At 42.9% G+C, this 15298-nt stretch overlaps 1 protein-coding gene across 4 annotated transcripts in view; it reads right to left on the bottom strand.

The window, feature by feature from the left end:
- Positions 1 to 15298, bottom strand: part of hspg2 (heparan sulfate proteoglycan 2) — a 125951-nt gene that overhangs the window by 109744 nt on the left and 909 nt on the right. The gene's annotated exons all lie outside the window — the stretch shown is intronic.

The raw sequence follows: 15298 nt of genomic DNA on the forward strand, positions 1-15298 counted from the left end.
ATCCATAAACGCTGAAGAAAGCCATGCTTTAGAAAATGCTCCTGTGCAGGGGCGTCACACCAAATTCTGGGCCCTGGGTACAAGGATTCACTGTGGGCCCCCCATGAATGTTAACTATTGAAAAATAGCAGATATACAAGCTCACAGCGCGGCACCGAGTGCCGCGCTGCAAGCTTGTAGATCTGCTATTTTTGGACAAATCGTGAAAATGTGCGCAAGAAACTTATGTTTCTATGTCAGTTCTGCTCAAACTTTTTCACGTGAAGGACCCCCCATCTCAAAATATTTAGTTCCAGGGACCCCCCCAGAAGCAAAATTTGAGTTACAAATGTTCACTTAAAACATACATATATTCAAAGATTTGCGCACATTTTCACGACTTTTCAAAAATAGCAGATCTACAAGCTCGCAGCGCGGCACTCGGTGCCGCGCTGTGAGCTTGTATATCTGCTATTTTTCAATAGCTAAAGTTACTAGGGCCCCTCCACCTTGGGCCCTGGTAACTCAGTCCCACTTTCCTACCCCTTGTGACGCCCCTGCTCCTGTGGTTTGAAGTGGCAGACGCAGCCAACCATTGCTCAGCATAGTGGCACACCCACATCAGTGCAACACACACTAAAATGGATTCAGCATGCCTTTAAACAGTTCAGTCTTAAACACAGTGAGATCTACCTCAGAGCCTTTACAGAGTTTATTTGGGTAGAGAAAATGCATTACAGATTCAGGGCTGACTGACGTTTTCCATTAACCTTTACGCTTACATTATTCCTTAGAGAATCAATGTTTTATAGAAGTGACTTGGATCCAAAACGTCCAAAAATAGTCATGAATGTTATGAAGAAAATCCACCCACACTTTAGCTAGCAAGCTGTGGCCTTGAGCATTAACCTAACAAGGGACTTCCCTCCAGGTTCTCTTCCATGTTTAGCAAAGGAAGTGATTTATTTCCTCCAACTCAAGGATCATGGCAAATCTTAACCACTCGCCAAAGAAGCTAGTGAGTGTTGGCTCTTTAATGTCACTTTAAAGCAGGGAAATGGGAAACATTCCTGACGCCAATTATTTGGTTTTAGCCTGAGAGAGGGGATCAGGTGCCCACTTCGTCTGCACGAAATGCCTCATTTCTGATTGGCTCTCGCCATCTCCATTCTCTCCATTAAACCCTTGGATTTAGCCTCCCCCTGTCACCCACTGACAAAGGATCAAGGAGCTGGGCACTGGCGAACCATTGGGATTATCTCTTCTGGATGCTGGGTCACGGTGGAGAATCCTGGAGGATCCCAGTGTTGCGAAGGATGGGTTTGACCAGGTGCAGAGCTCCTTTGCTGGGGTCAGAATACGCCAATTCAACCTTATACCTTATTTTATACTAATGGCCTACAATAGGTCTGGCTCACGTTTCCTCCCATGATATCAATTATTTTTAAATTGTTATTATTATTATAGTGCGGCCAGTGCACTAATAATTCTACACCTTCGCAAGCTAATAAATTGGTCCGAAATTTTCTAGTGCATGTAAGGACCCAAAGAGACAATCCTTCTTCTTGTTACTGAGGTGGTTTTTATGAGAAACCTAACTTGGCTAAAAGCGGCGTAAACTTTTAACAAGTCTTGGCAGCTGTTGTTTAAACAGTAGAACATTTGCGCAAGGAGTATATCACGCTGTTGTAATTCATCCAGTTTTAGAAACAAGAAGGAAAAGCCCAGCCAAGCTTTGAGTGAGGGTAAGTGCAGACTCTGGATAAGCAAACCGAGAGTGCAGGATCAAGATATGGTTATGAATTAGGACGGGGGGAAAAGCTGTTGGATGGGAGATAACCACCACTTTGGTCCAAGGTCAACAAGGGACCGTCAGGGGCGTCACAAGGGGGGGGGGGGGGGACTGAGTTACTAGGGCCCAAGGTGGAGGGGCCTTAATTATTTTATACTTTAGCTATTGAAAAATATCAGATATACAAGCTCACAGCTGCGAGGTTGTAGATCTGCTATTTTTGAAAAGTTGTGAAAATGTGTGCAAATCTTTGAATATATGTATTTTTTAAGCGAACATTTGTAACTCAAATTTTGCTTCTGGGGGGGGGGGGGGTCCCTGGAAATAAATATGGGTGTCCGTGGCCAAATACATATCATTCTGGGGGTCCTTGACATGAAAAGGTTTGAGCACCACTGACATAGAAATATAGGTTTTTCAAAAAACCTTAGAAGGATTTTAAATATTCAAAGACCACACATTTTCACGATTTTTCAAAAATAGCAGATCTACAAGCTCGCAGTTAAAGCTCAAAATGTTACTGAATCCTTGTACCCAGGGCCCAGAATTTGGTGCGACACCCCTGGGCCGTGAAATTAGATGTCAGTGCATCATTCACTATTTCACTTGGCTGCCATCCAGATCTTAAATGGCATAAGTAAACCATGTTAATACATGCAAATACGAAGAGAGTATATCCGCTCACTGGCTTGCACTCCCAAGTGATTTCATGGTACAATGTTTTGACCTGAAAGGTCTTCATCAGGCAAATAAATACATCCAAATAAGGTTGCATTTCCATCCATGGGTAACGCCTGACTGTTATTCTTTTCCCGAAACGTATCTTTAATGGAGGGTTATTTCACCAATAAAGGCAAAGTATTACAACCGCGCTCATGTTTCGGCATTAAGATAGCATGCCGTATTTGTGTTCTTACTGCAAAATCACTTTGACCAATTATATTACAAAGACTAAAGATTCTTACTGTCTAGACCATTTCCCCGAGGGGATCAGTCTACCTGACAGACTGAAAGGTAGGTAGTGATGTGGGTACACCTGTGATGAGTCATACTTTGATTACCATGGCTAAGGATAACCAGTCTGGAACAAAAATAGCTACATAAAACACGCACACACACACACATGTAGATCATTACATACTTACTAGAATGCTATATATTTTAGAAAGAAAGATCATCTCAAAATGGAGACGCCAGGTTGAAAGTGACTAACCAGTGGTAGAGACCGCGATGTGTGTTCCGCTGTGTGCTTTGAGTCTAGGATGTACAGGCTATGCTACACACACACGTTTTGCTATGGCAAAACGCTGAGGAAAAAGGCTACAGACATACGACATATGACATCACTAGACAAACATGATGCTATGTACACACATTTTGCTATGGCAAAACGCTGAGGAAAAAGGCTACAGACAAACGCACAGCCACTCTATGGAGCGGTTTAACACCGCTCAAAAACATTAAACTGTGTTCCAATGGATCTAATGGAGTTATTACTAGTAAGACGCCTCAGGGCGACAAGCGCCATGTCTTGGCCATCTGGCCAGTGATGTGTATCGGACCAGTTACCCATGGAGACCACTGGTACCCATATATGGAGATCCATGTACTGTATATGGAGATATGCTGTGAGAGCCAAAACATGCTTACTCAGTTATTCGTTATGATGCTATGATGTCTATGACATCTGACATCATACATACAATCCCTTTTATGCCCATACATGGCATACTGTCTGTAGAACCAGCCACACAGATATGGGCTTGGCCATATTATGTGGATTCTGTTAGTGTGGTATGTGGCCGATGTGGCCTCCATATATGGGCATTCACCCATAGTCAGCATGTGCCGTTTCAAATACAATTTTGTTACTTTCAACCTGGCGTCTCCATTTTGAGATGATCTTTCTTTCTAAAATATATAGCATTCTAGTAAGTATGTAATGATCTACAATGAAGATCTGCTATTTTCGCTACTTTTGTACTTCACACTCACACACAGAAGAATAAAATAGCATATTAATTTATGGAAGAAAGAATTATACTATTATTATGGAGATACATGGTTTCAGCCCGACAGAGACAATGTGCAATGCACAATGAGAGACACAGGAGACATTCAAGTGTTCCGTTTCCAGTAGGTGAAACGGAACATAATGGTAACACTAATGTTTGGACAGTAAGTGAGATAAGAGAGCCTTTCTATTATCCTGACAACAATCCCATTGTCCTGAATGAACTCAGAGGAAGGAATTCCCCCAGACTGGACCACGCCTGGCCTGCTGGATCGACAGTAAAGACAAGCCAGATTAAATCCCAGAGCTAAATTAAACATTTCCCTCACTTACTTTACCCTTCCTCTTCTTTATGACAGTCCCCAAATAAACCACACCTTCTTAAAGAGTGGAACAATAAGAAAATGCAAACACAACATTCGGTAATATAAACAAACTTGAAACTGGATCACTATAAACAAGTTTGAAATATTGATACTATGGCTTCATCAGAAATTCACATCCTGGTGGTCGGAGAAAGGAGCTTGAACTTGCACAATGAGAGGTATGCCGTAAGCCCTGCATTATACCTGTTAGACACTATACTGACAGAAACGGAAGGTACTCGGAAATATTCCACTGTGGTTGTGTCCGAACTAATGAGAAAAACCCCACCGTCCGCTAATTGGAAGCACCAAACTTTACTGACGCCGGTCGTTACAGACATGAACCTCATGAGCCCACTGGCACTTTAAGCAATTAAACCATACATTTAATTGGCTGGAGTCCCACCGGAGACTGTACTACACCCCCTCCTTTTTTGCCTCTAGACCAAATCTCTTTGCAGATCTACAAGCTCACAAAGCGTTGCAACACAAGACGACATGAGCTAGTAGATTTGCTATTTTTCAACAAGAACCAAGTCTATCCTTGCAAGTTGCAGATGTTTCAGTGTTTGTCTCACAACATTAACATGGAATGTTAGAAGATATATTGTTCTGTCCATAACCCTTCTGTCTTCAATTACCGTATTACTGTTAAACGGTAAATCTATAAATTCTACGTTTTGCTTCTTCCTAACTGGTTTTACCTCCCCCCCTCTAAATGGAGGACTTGGAGAGCACAAAAGATGAATAATGTACACCAAGTGACTTTAATAATGTCATAAATAGTTCATATACGTACACGCAGGAGGATACAATTGGCCAGCAACACAACAAACCTCATGGCCATGATCAGGTGAGGCAACCATAAACAAAGTCTGAGAACATCCACCCCTCAGTGGTTGACAGACAAATTTCACCTGTCCTCATAATTCAAAGACCAGCCCTAATTTGAAGGTGCTCTTTACACCTACAAAGACATCTGTTTGCCAGAGGTTTTTATGCAACAATACAAGACAGCAGGAGGAGGGCTAACCTGCCCATTCATTGGAAGCAGATGTGAGGGATTCATTTCCTACTATAATAAGAGGTAATTACAGGCTCTGTGCGTCCCTGTGAAAATGCACTGAACTCTAGTGGTTAATCAGACAGTCGGCCAGGTAAGAGAGAAGGCAGTGAAACTAACTGCACTCTGTTCCACATGTGACTCATCACCACTGCCAACAGACAAGCCAGCACAAGCCAGTTCATGACCTTTCAAGGGAAAAAGGGAAGAAAGAAGATAATTTGAGCCTCAGCTTTCACCAGCCAGCTTACGTCACTGCTGCAGATCCTGCATTCCATTCTCTACATAAAGCTGTGCCATCTCGGCCTGTAGTGACACTGTAATAACACAAGCTTTTGTTCAGATAATCTAAAGCACCTCTGAGGGGGAGGTTGGCATTGTATTTCCCCAATACAATCATGTGAGTAAATATTCACTCCTTCACACAGCTCCAACGTTTCCAAGCCAGGTGGGTGGATGGGGCCAGGAGCAATAGTGCTGACTGGCTCTCAGAGACATTGCACTCATGGTTGAATCGACTGTGAAAATAAATGCTGCCAGCAGTGCCTGGCTGTCTGTGGCCTGCCTTTTTGTTGTTGACAAATAGCCATGAACAAACATCTCTGTTCTCATTCTTCTATTACCTCTCCTACATTTGGTTTTCCATTCATTCTCCCTGCACCACGGTACCCCTGGTGAAACAGACTGGAGTTAGATATGTGCCCACAAGCGCAGAGCTTGTGTCTGTGCCAAGGAATCTTGACTGCAGTCTCGTCTTTGTGCCAAATCTAGGCCCCTGGAGCCCTGTCTCCACCCTTTTATGCCCAGGACAGCGTGATAATAGTGCCCCAGCAGGAGAAACTTGTGGAGAGGACAGGGTCCCTTCATCTTGACATCGATGAAACATCCTCCTCCTGGCTGACACTCTACATAAATCACACAGGCTCTCAGTTCAGGGGAAGAACCATTTAATTACCCCCTTTAAAGTAATAATTGCCTCACTTGGCAAGAGGTGATGCTTGAGTGGATATGAACTGAGTGAGGCCTTCGTAAAGTCACAGATAAAGTAGGGGAAAGATCAACAAGAGTGGTCAAGATACTCAACACAGTTGAGCAGCACATCCAATAGATTGTACACGCATGATTAAGGCTTTGAAAACAGTGCCGATGTGGTCAAATGAAGACCAAGAAAATAATTCTAATAATGACTCATAAATGGATGCCAATCACCACCATAATCTTCCCTGTCGCTGAACAAACTACATCTGCAAATGATCAACAACTGGTTTGCCCATATAGGTCAGTCCTCACCCCTCAGTAATGTGATGATGACATTCTCAGTGGTGGTCACTGGCTAATTACTGTGAACTGTGTTATTAGTCTCGATTGAGAATGCACAATGACTGAAATGTTCTCAATGAAATCTCAACTGATTAAACTATTCTTCATTTATTTGTGATACATAGATCATGTATTTCATCTCTATTCTAATGGTCTCTGGCATTTTGAAGGAAGGTAGTGATTTTGTCCCCCTTTTTTCCAGAAGATGAATACATGGTAGCTGTAATTGTACTCTATATAAAGTGAGTGCCTTCCTGTTCTCCCTGATGAACAGATGAAAGGCACTAATCGGAACTAGATAAGCCAGCCCTAAAACAGAGTGTATTTGTATAACAGCTGAGTCCCGGGAATCAACAGATGGTTTGGGCGCAGAGAAAATTATATACAGCCGCTTTAGTCAGAAACCACAGAAATTCCCTTTGCCTAAACGACAGTGTTACAAGGCCAACATCCAGCTTCAACCAAGCCTGCCAGGTATTGGGCAGACTATTCTAGAACACTGTCAAACCTCTGGACACATGATGGATGCTAAGCTACTTAAATCGGTGAGTTGGTTAGGGCGTGAAGCCTGTGTGTCAATATTTTCATTGGATTGACTAAACTCAAGTAGGGAAACTTTTCTATCTGAAATCCTGCTGTTTCTGTTTCTGTATGGCAAAGATATGGAAACCGTTTCCTAATGAATGCATTTGACTAAGTGTCTGAATACTTAGAAGATAAAGTGATTCGATTGTAATAAACAGTACGGTGCACCGAGGTGTGATTTTGATCTGGTGAAGCACTCAGCAACACACAGGCTTCACATTCCATGCTTATCAACGGATAGATTTTCCCTCCCAAACATTCTCACAACATCTATAAATCTGCTCCAGCATCTCCCTGTTTCACAACAAACCACACACTTAAGGGCCTGCTCCCCCAGACATTATGATTCTTGTTTGGTTGGTGTCTTCTTAAAGCTTACCAGTGAAAATTGTGGTACTTTCATTGTTGCACACGTCTCCAAAGCAACAATGTAACGTTGTACAACTAAATCTGGTACATGTTCTGGTATTGTCTGAAGGAGGTGCTAAGAAAGGCCATGGGGTCTTCAAAATCAATAGGATTCATCCTGCTATCTGCCAACATTATGAGATATACAGTACTATGTTTAAATTTGACATTTTGGCCTACGGTGGGTGCCAAAGAAAAGGCCATGGGTTGATGGGTTCACAAAAATCAGTACCGTTCCTTATCTGCAGAGCATGAACTGTGAAGGTTCACAACTAATTAATCTTTATTAGGAATACACTATGAGAAAGTAGACATTTTGGCCAATGCTGATGCTAGCGGAAGGGCCAGCGGGTCACCAAAATCAGTAGGAGTCAGTCATCCACCATAGTAGTTTTTGAGATATGTTGTTCTGGACCAATGTGTAGGATGCACAGGTCGCATGGACAGACCAACCGACACATAAAGATCCGCTGCTAACATGGCTGAAAGAGTACTTGAAAAACATTTTCTCTGCTTATAGCCAAACCGGTGTCCTGCGATTTGATACAACTCAAATTCCATTTCCGAAAATGTGAATCAGAGTGTTTCAATCAAAGAGCTTTTCCATGATGAGATAGTTTGGCTGGCGACATGGAATCTACATGTTCAAAGGCGAAAAACCTGTATGGAAAATATTACCAAGCAAACAGGTCCTCTCAGCTGAAACAGAACTTCAAATATCACAGCATTACTGTGAGAGGAATAATAACAACGGGTTATGGAATTGGCAAGGCTCTTTGCCATGAAGTCCAAGAGAATTCATGAATTTCAAATTCCAACACATTATCTGCCAAGTAAAAAACGTATCAGAGCTTCTGTACAGTTTTGACACCAAGTCTCTGAACAGATGGCAGCCACTCCAAATGAATTACATTTATCTCTGGAAGACATGAAAACTAAATTAACTAAATAAATGGCCCAGCATGTTTACTCTACATGAGGGGTTTACGAAAGGTGCAGGGGAGGTGTATAAAAGTGTTATTGGTTAAAACTGGAATGCCTCGAAGGAAGATACATGAATGAAGATTCAGGGATTTTCAAATCCAAACATACTTCAGAGAGAGCGTAAGCTTAGGAGTGAAGGGGACAAAAGTTGGGGTGGAGAACGGCGGAAACACAACAAATATGGCAGGTTATTACTGTTGGTATGTATGGAACAGGACATGCACACAGGAAAGCCTGAATAGACTTTGCTCCGGGGGAAGTGTGCTCCCCTTGTCCTGCAGATAATTCCAGGTTTCATTTCCCCAACAGGATGACAACTCAGCAAAGGCCAGAAAGTCTCGGACCATCACAAATCACTGCACCAAAACAATGGGCTCCTGCCAACCTCTGAACCACAAGCCCCTTTCGGTTGGCGCTCTAAAGCAGTGGTTCTCAAACATTTTCATGCCAAGGATGTATTTGGCCATGGACCCCCCCCCCCCCCCCATCTGAAAATGATTTATGCCATGGCCCCATAAGAGAGGCATGGTGTTGTGTCAAAGTTATTCAAAAGATTCTTCGAAAATAGCAGATCTACAGATCTCTCACAATGAGTCGAATCGTGAGGCATTGTGACCTGGCAGATTGCCTATTTTCAAAGAGCCGAAGTTTAAAATTATAGTATTGAAGTGATTAAACTGTGCCACATTTTGCTGAGGACCCCTGGAGGTCCCCGGACCCTACTTTGAGAACCACTTCTCCAAAGATATCTTGTGATGAAATAATGAATCACTAGGCCAGATTTCCTCCGCCCTTGGCTTGTTCTTCAGGATATGGTGAAGTGCTACACGTTGACAGAGGCGATCAGGCAGTCCGGGAAATGAACAAAGATGATAAGATACAATACCTAAAATACAGGTGTTAGCAACAACTCAGGTAGCAACAGTGTATCCATTAAAAAGCTAACAGTGCTAAAGTAAAGTGAAAAGGAGTGGGTGCAGATGATAGAGGAAAGAAAAGAGGTGTGTATGTGTGTGTGTGAGTGTGTGTGAGTGTGTGTGTGTGTGTGTGTGTGTGTGTGTGTGTGTGTGTGTGTGTGTGTGTGTGTGTGTGTGTGTGTGTGTGTGTGTGTGTGTGTGTGTGTGTGTGTGTGTGTGTGTGTGCGCAAAGTGCACGTGCAGCAAAGAGAATGAGTTGTTATGTCTGATGGTGCAGCTGCTGACATGCTAACACAGAACAGAGCAGTGTTGCACTCACAGGAGTTTTATCTCCTACCTCTCCAGTGGGCCTCTTCAGGGCAGCATGAGAAAGGGGCAGAGGAGGGGCTCATGTGCTGACATGAGAGCTGAGCACTTCTCTAAGCAGGTCAACTCAGAGACAAACTGAGACATATTTTGGCAGTGGCTTCAAAAGGTACCGGTTTGCCAACGTTTCGCCGCGGCACAGTTACTGTACCCTTACTGTACAGACATTTTGTGTCGACCGGGTGAGGTCACAAGGTGAGGGCTATTCGCAGTTTTGCAGGCTATTTCCAGCATCTTGTGCCACACAAATTAGATTTTGAGATATAATATCACATATCACAAAATGGTTATGGGTGGGAAATGGTCACAGGACGATGATACATAATAATCTGCACTGGGCAAAACTGAACTGACTGTCATGGGCCGCCCAAAAGGTACATTGGTAAAGGACCATCTGCTGCAACATGCCCATTTTAGGAACAAAAGAAGACAAGAAACAACTTCATAAAATTAAAAGTTATTAGTTTTGTTCTTCTTTATATATTTTCCACTGAGGAATTACACACTCAAGGTCAAGATGCTCCAAGAACATCAAGGGTAGGCTATATAGCCTAATATGGAAATGAGGAAGCCACTCTGTTTGGCAGGTAGAGGCTTGCCTCACATGAAGCACACAGCATCTGGTGTATTCTTTTATCTGAGAAAGTGTAATATCTGACTGAGTTAAGCGAAGCGATTTTACTGTGTAAAGGCCTCTAGACTACTACTGTGGGGATAGTAGGCTAATCGTCAGTCCAGATAAGACACAGTGAGGGGTATTTGTTAGGGGATAGCAGCAAGGTCAAACTATGTGTTAAAGCCTCAGAAGAAAAACGAACGTGCATTCACAAAATCCATTCTTTTCTGTCACGTACAAAAAAGCCTTGTTGAAGTGAGGGCAACAACCCCTGTTAAGAGGAGCTGTAGAAAGTGGGAAAAACCATAGTACAAGACAATGCATGAGCTCTTCTGAGCAATAAGCAGAACACCCAAGAGCTATCACATCAACGCCACTAGAACAGACAATGGGAGGATTCAATAAGGCACAGACGTCAATGAAGTGCTTTCAAAGACAAAGTGCAATACAGTTAACTTAGCATTTCAATGAATCTCAAATAAGTGCAAGTCAGAGAACAAGCTTTGAACCGGAATAGGAAAAGTTTCACACCCATCAGCTTGCTGAAGGCTAGACAAATTCAGACTCTGTGCTATGCAGTCTGCTATAGTTTTCATCAGTTTTCATCAGTCCCACCAAATCAAATTCAAAACGTAAGGGTCACTGTTTCCCAACCCTATCAGAATGTACACTGGGCACTGCAGTGAATAAAGGCCCAATGCAATACTTTTAATGGAAAGATAAGGAAATGTATGGGAAAGGGGCTTGCTCTGAGTCTTATCGTTCACGCTTTCCTATAGTGGGGATTTGTCTTTGTTAACTTACTCACACAAGTCTTCAGTAATGTCATTAACGTGTGGCTATGTCTGCCGGGCCCAGACTCTTACAGTAAAGGACTGGTGCTGAGGGGAGGGTCTGACTAGCGGCTACTTGGTTGCAGGCTGGAATGGACAGAGGGCATTGTCCTCAAGACAATCTGTGACCTCTCCATGAACTCATGACTAGGTTTATGACACCTCCAGCTCCATAAAACAGTAAAGAGAGGGAATATATTGGCCTAGGCGTGCCCTACTCAAGCAGTATAAAAGGTATGTTAATATGTGTACCGTTAGTTTGTATGATTATTGCCTCTTATGCCATAATTTGCACACGCCTTCTATATTGATATATAGATGTATACAGTACATCCTATTGATCTGAAGCTAATTCCCCCCCCACCAGTTCTGAATATTTAATTGCTGCTAAGGTTTTCTTTTTGCTGCTAACGCTGACGAAGTATTGATGTATATACTGTATATCTTAAAGCAATTTCTAAAAGTGATGCTAAAGTACATCCCCCACTGCTGACAGGTTATTTAGTGCTATAGTTCTTAGTGTGTGTGTGTGTGTGTGTGTGTGTGTGTGTGTGTGTGTGTGTGTGTGTGTGTGTGTGTGTGTGTGTGTGCGTGCGTGCGTGCGTGTGTGCTACATCACACAGACAGATCTCAATAGAAGTATGCAAATAGCCAACCTCCACCTTTCATTACCATAAGATCGACTGTCCCAGGGATTTTTCTGATCTCCAAACAGACATACTTCTAAGTTGCGAGTGCGAAATCAGTGTGAAATTACTCAAAATGAAGTTTAACAGATTAATTACATTCAAAAAGAAAAATAAGAAAATGAATAACATTATCCAAATATGTTATAGCATTTCAATGCTAGAATTGTCACATGAAAGTAAGACATTTTAAAAGTAACACAGGACAGAGTTTAAGCTTTGAAACTACCACAGTTTTAAGCTCTGGTCAAGTATCATATCAACAGCTGAGAGGGTTGCTCAAATGCCGCCCAGAGACTTGGGTTCAAGGTAAGGGAATACACTATAGAGGAAGTGGAAGTGAAAATAGCTGGTCTCTAGTGGCGGTAGGCAGCACCAGGAATAATGTGTGCTCATGTTAGCACATGTATGGTACCTCTGCAGTACCAGCTGAGCTGCAGCTGTGTTTGGAGTCTGCCCTCAGTCGGACATGGAAGCAACGTACATGAAAGCAGCGCGATCCCACAACCACAGAAGACACTATATTGTGAGGAGACATCTGAGGGAAGGGGGATGTTTGCAAAGATAAGCACGGTAAAAGCAACCCCTTTGAGCGGGGGGATGTAGTGCAGGATAACCCATCTAATGCGCACAGTTGCTTTTTATCGGAATAAACTGAACCCAGGCTTTTCAAGCTGCTGTAAATCGTAATCATATAAATTAAAAACGTGCATTAAAATCGATTCTTGCTCGGTTGATGTTCAGAGTTCAGACTCGCATGAGAAGTTGCACACTTGCATAAGAAAAGAGTCATGAATTGAAAGTGGTGGGTTCGAACCGGCGACGCCGCCAGGCATCCATGCCTTTGTGACAATGCATAAGTGGTATGCGCCTGGACCAGCCCCGGTAGGGGGGCTTTATAGGTCTAACCTTGGCTGTGAATAAATCATGAGGAGGCCCTGCTGAACTGTGAAGCAGAGTTGGGTTCAGAGTCCTCACCTCTATGACCTATACACAGGCAGGCTCCAGTCACACCTCACTGCAGAGTCAATAACAAATGCCAGTGTGCCTGCTGGCCGGCCTGCGCTCCATATGTACCAGTGAGCCTGAAGAAGAGTGAGTCACTTCAGAACAGCGGTGTCCCACCAGTCCGGTCTCTTGGGGCTATAACTCAACAATGCTATGTTTACTGAGCCCAGTCTTCTATCAATTATCCCCATGGGGCTTGGGGGGGCGGGGGTGGGGAATAGACCTTCTTCAAACTGCAGAATGAAGTTGGTGTTTGCACTGCTGTGCTCCAGAGCCCCTTCAAATCCTCATTGACTCTGAATTGGAATTAAACACCAGGTAGCCAGGCCTCAAATGCAATCCACTGCATACTGACTTCCCTTCAATGCACAAGCCTGCCCAGTGCCCACTGCCCCAGACCGAATTACAAGATTAAAACGTTATTGTAAAATGTGTGCATGTAGCAGTGGAGAAAGGGGTGGGTTGCACATTAGATGACAATGGCACACACACAGCCTACTACAGCCATAGGAATCCAGGGTACCCGCCCCCTATCTCCAGTAAGGGAGGGGAAGTAAGGGACACTTCTGACAGTCTATACTGGGAGATTTCTATGATCCAAAATTGTCTGCAGTTGTGCTGCTCACACTCCTGATGTCATTCACCAGAACACAAAGTGACCTCATGCTCTGTTCACATGATCAAGAGGGCCTCAAGCAAAGAGCAACACACTCTGTCCTATCAACCCAAAACTAAATATTTTTTAGGCATAGCTGCTTTCATAATTTGTTAAAAAATAACAAAAATAGCTGATTTACAAGTTCTCAACGTGTAGCATCACAAAGTGTTGTAGGATTGTAGATGAGCTATTTTGTAAAATCTTGGATAATGTTCAGTTCACCTATAATTACATGCATATAATATGGACACCAGGTTAAGAGTGGTTAAATAGCATAGTGATCTCACTAGATTATTGAGTATTAGGCCCACTGATGGTTCATGGAAGGGTGTATGTAATTCATTGTGATTTTTTAGTTCATGCGAGTGACCTTGACATTCCTTCAAGCTGGTTGAATGGAGGTCCGTAGTAACACAGTACACATGCTTAATTGAATCAAAGAGACAGAGTCAGGCTGGCCTCAACCTGCCAAAGTTCAAACTCATAATGCAAGAAACAGATGCTCCTGGTTCCAGATAATTCAATTATCCTGCCATCGTTTTACCTGATAATAACACTGTGGTATACAATACCAGACCATCTAATATTAGCTTGGACATTGATAGCACTGACAACATGCCATTTGGTCTTTGGTCATTTTGTATCCCCGCCAGGCTGGAACGGCCAGGGGCAGGGATTATGTTTTCGCTCCCGGTTGTCAATCCGTCTGTAAACAGCTAATCTCAGGACCGATCGGCATGAAACTTTGCATGCACACTCCCAGTAGGCCAAGGAAAACCTTCCAAACCAATTTATTTCAAATCGGCCTCAAAAGCAATTGCATTTAACCCATACTGTCACACATGCTAGACGGCTGGCCTCACAACTAACACAACCCTGAGTAGGCCTACACAATCCAGCCTGGTGGGGATCTGCACTCTGAGGAGCGCACTTTTCTATTTGAGAATCTATGTTGTAAACGAGGCATAACTTTGTGGAGGTTATGTATCTCATCTCATTGAATGGGAGCATAAAATCATGGTGGTATCTGCTTGATAGCACAAAGCTATATAATGTCGAATGCCTATACACAGAAATTGTGTATAATCTGTCATCCATGACATATTTTGCACTGTCCATCCGCTTTCTGTGAGCGGTCCTTAGTCTGTCTGCTGTGACATTTTGTAGGTTGTCCATGTCTCTCTAGATAGACCAATATCACCAAGACAAATTACTATGCATTCAAAAGAAAAGGACCTTCATTCAAAGTGATTATGATTCATAAAAAATAAATAAAAATGTGATTCCTTCTGGAGGCCAACACTGTATGATGTAAAACTTGAATTCTATGTCATGACTTCATCTCAGACAGGTGAAAGGTTTAGATATAATAATTGTATGCTCTCTGCTGGTCCCCTTGTTAAGGGGTAGTGGGGACGTTTTTTGTGTTATCATTTTAGCCTAAATGTCTTACTGTACCTTTGTGATCAGATCAAAACAGAAGTCAAATATATATCAACCACACCAACTCTTTATGTTGGAGGGCAGAGAGGTGCAAGACCAGACATGATCCATCATCCCAGTGGTAGGCTACATGGTTCTCAGAGCAATCTTCTATTATACCATATCACAGACACTACAGCAAAGAGAAGAACCCATTTCATGCTAAAGGCCAAGGATTACCGGTATTCATTTTGTCACTGAATGCCAAACCATACAAATTCG

Source organism: Nannobrachium achirus (assembly GCF_963921795.1).
Source record: "Nannobrachium achirus genome assembly, chromosome: 9".
Taxonomy (NCBI): Eukaryota; Metazoa; Chordata; class Actinopteri; order Myctophiformes; family Myctophidae; genus Nannobrachium; species Nannobrachium achirus.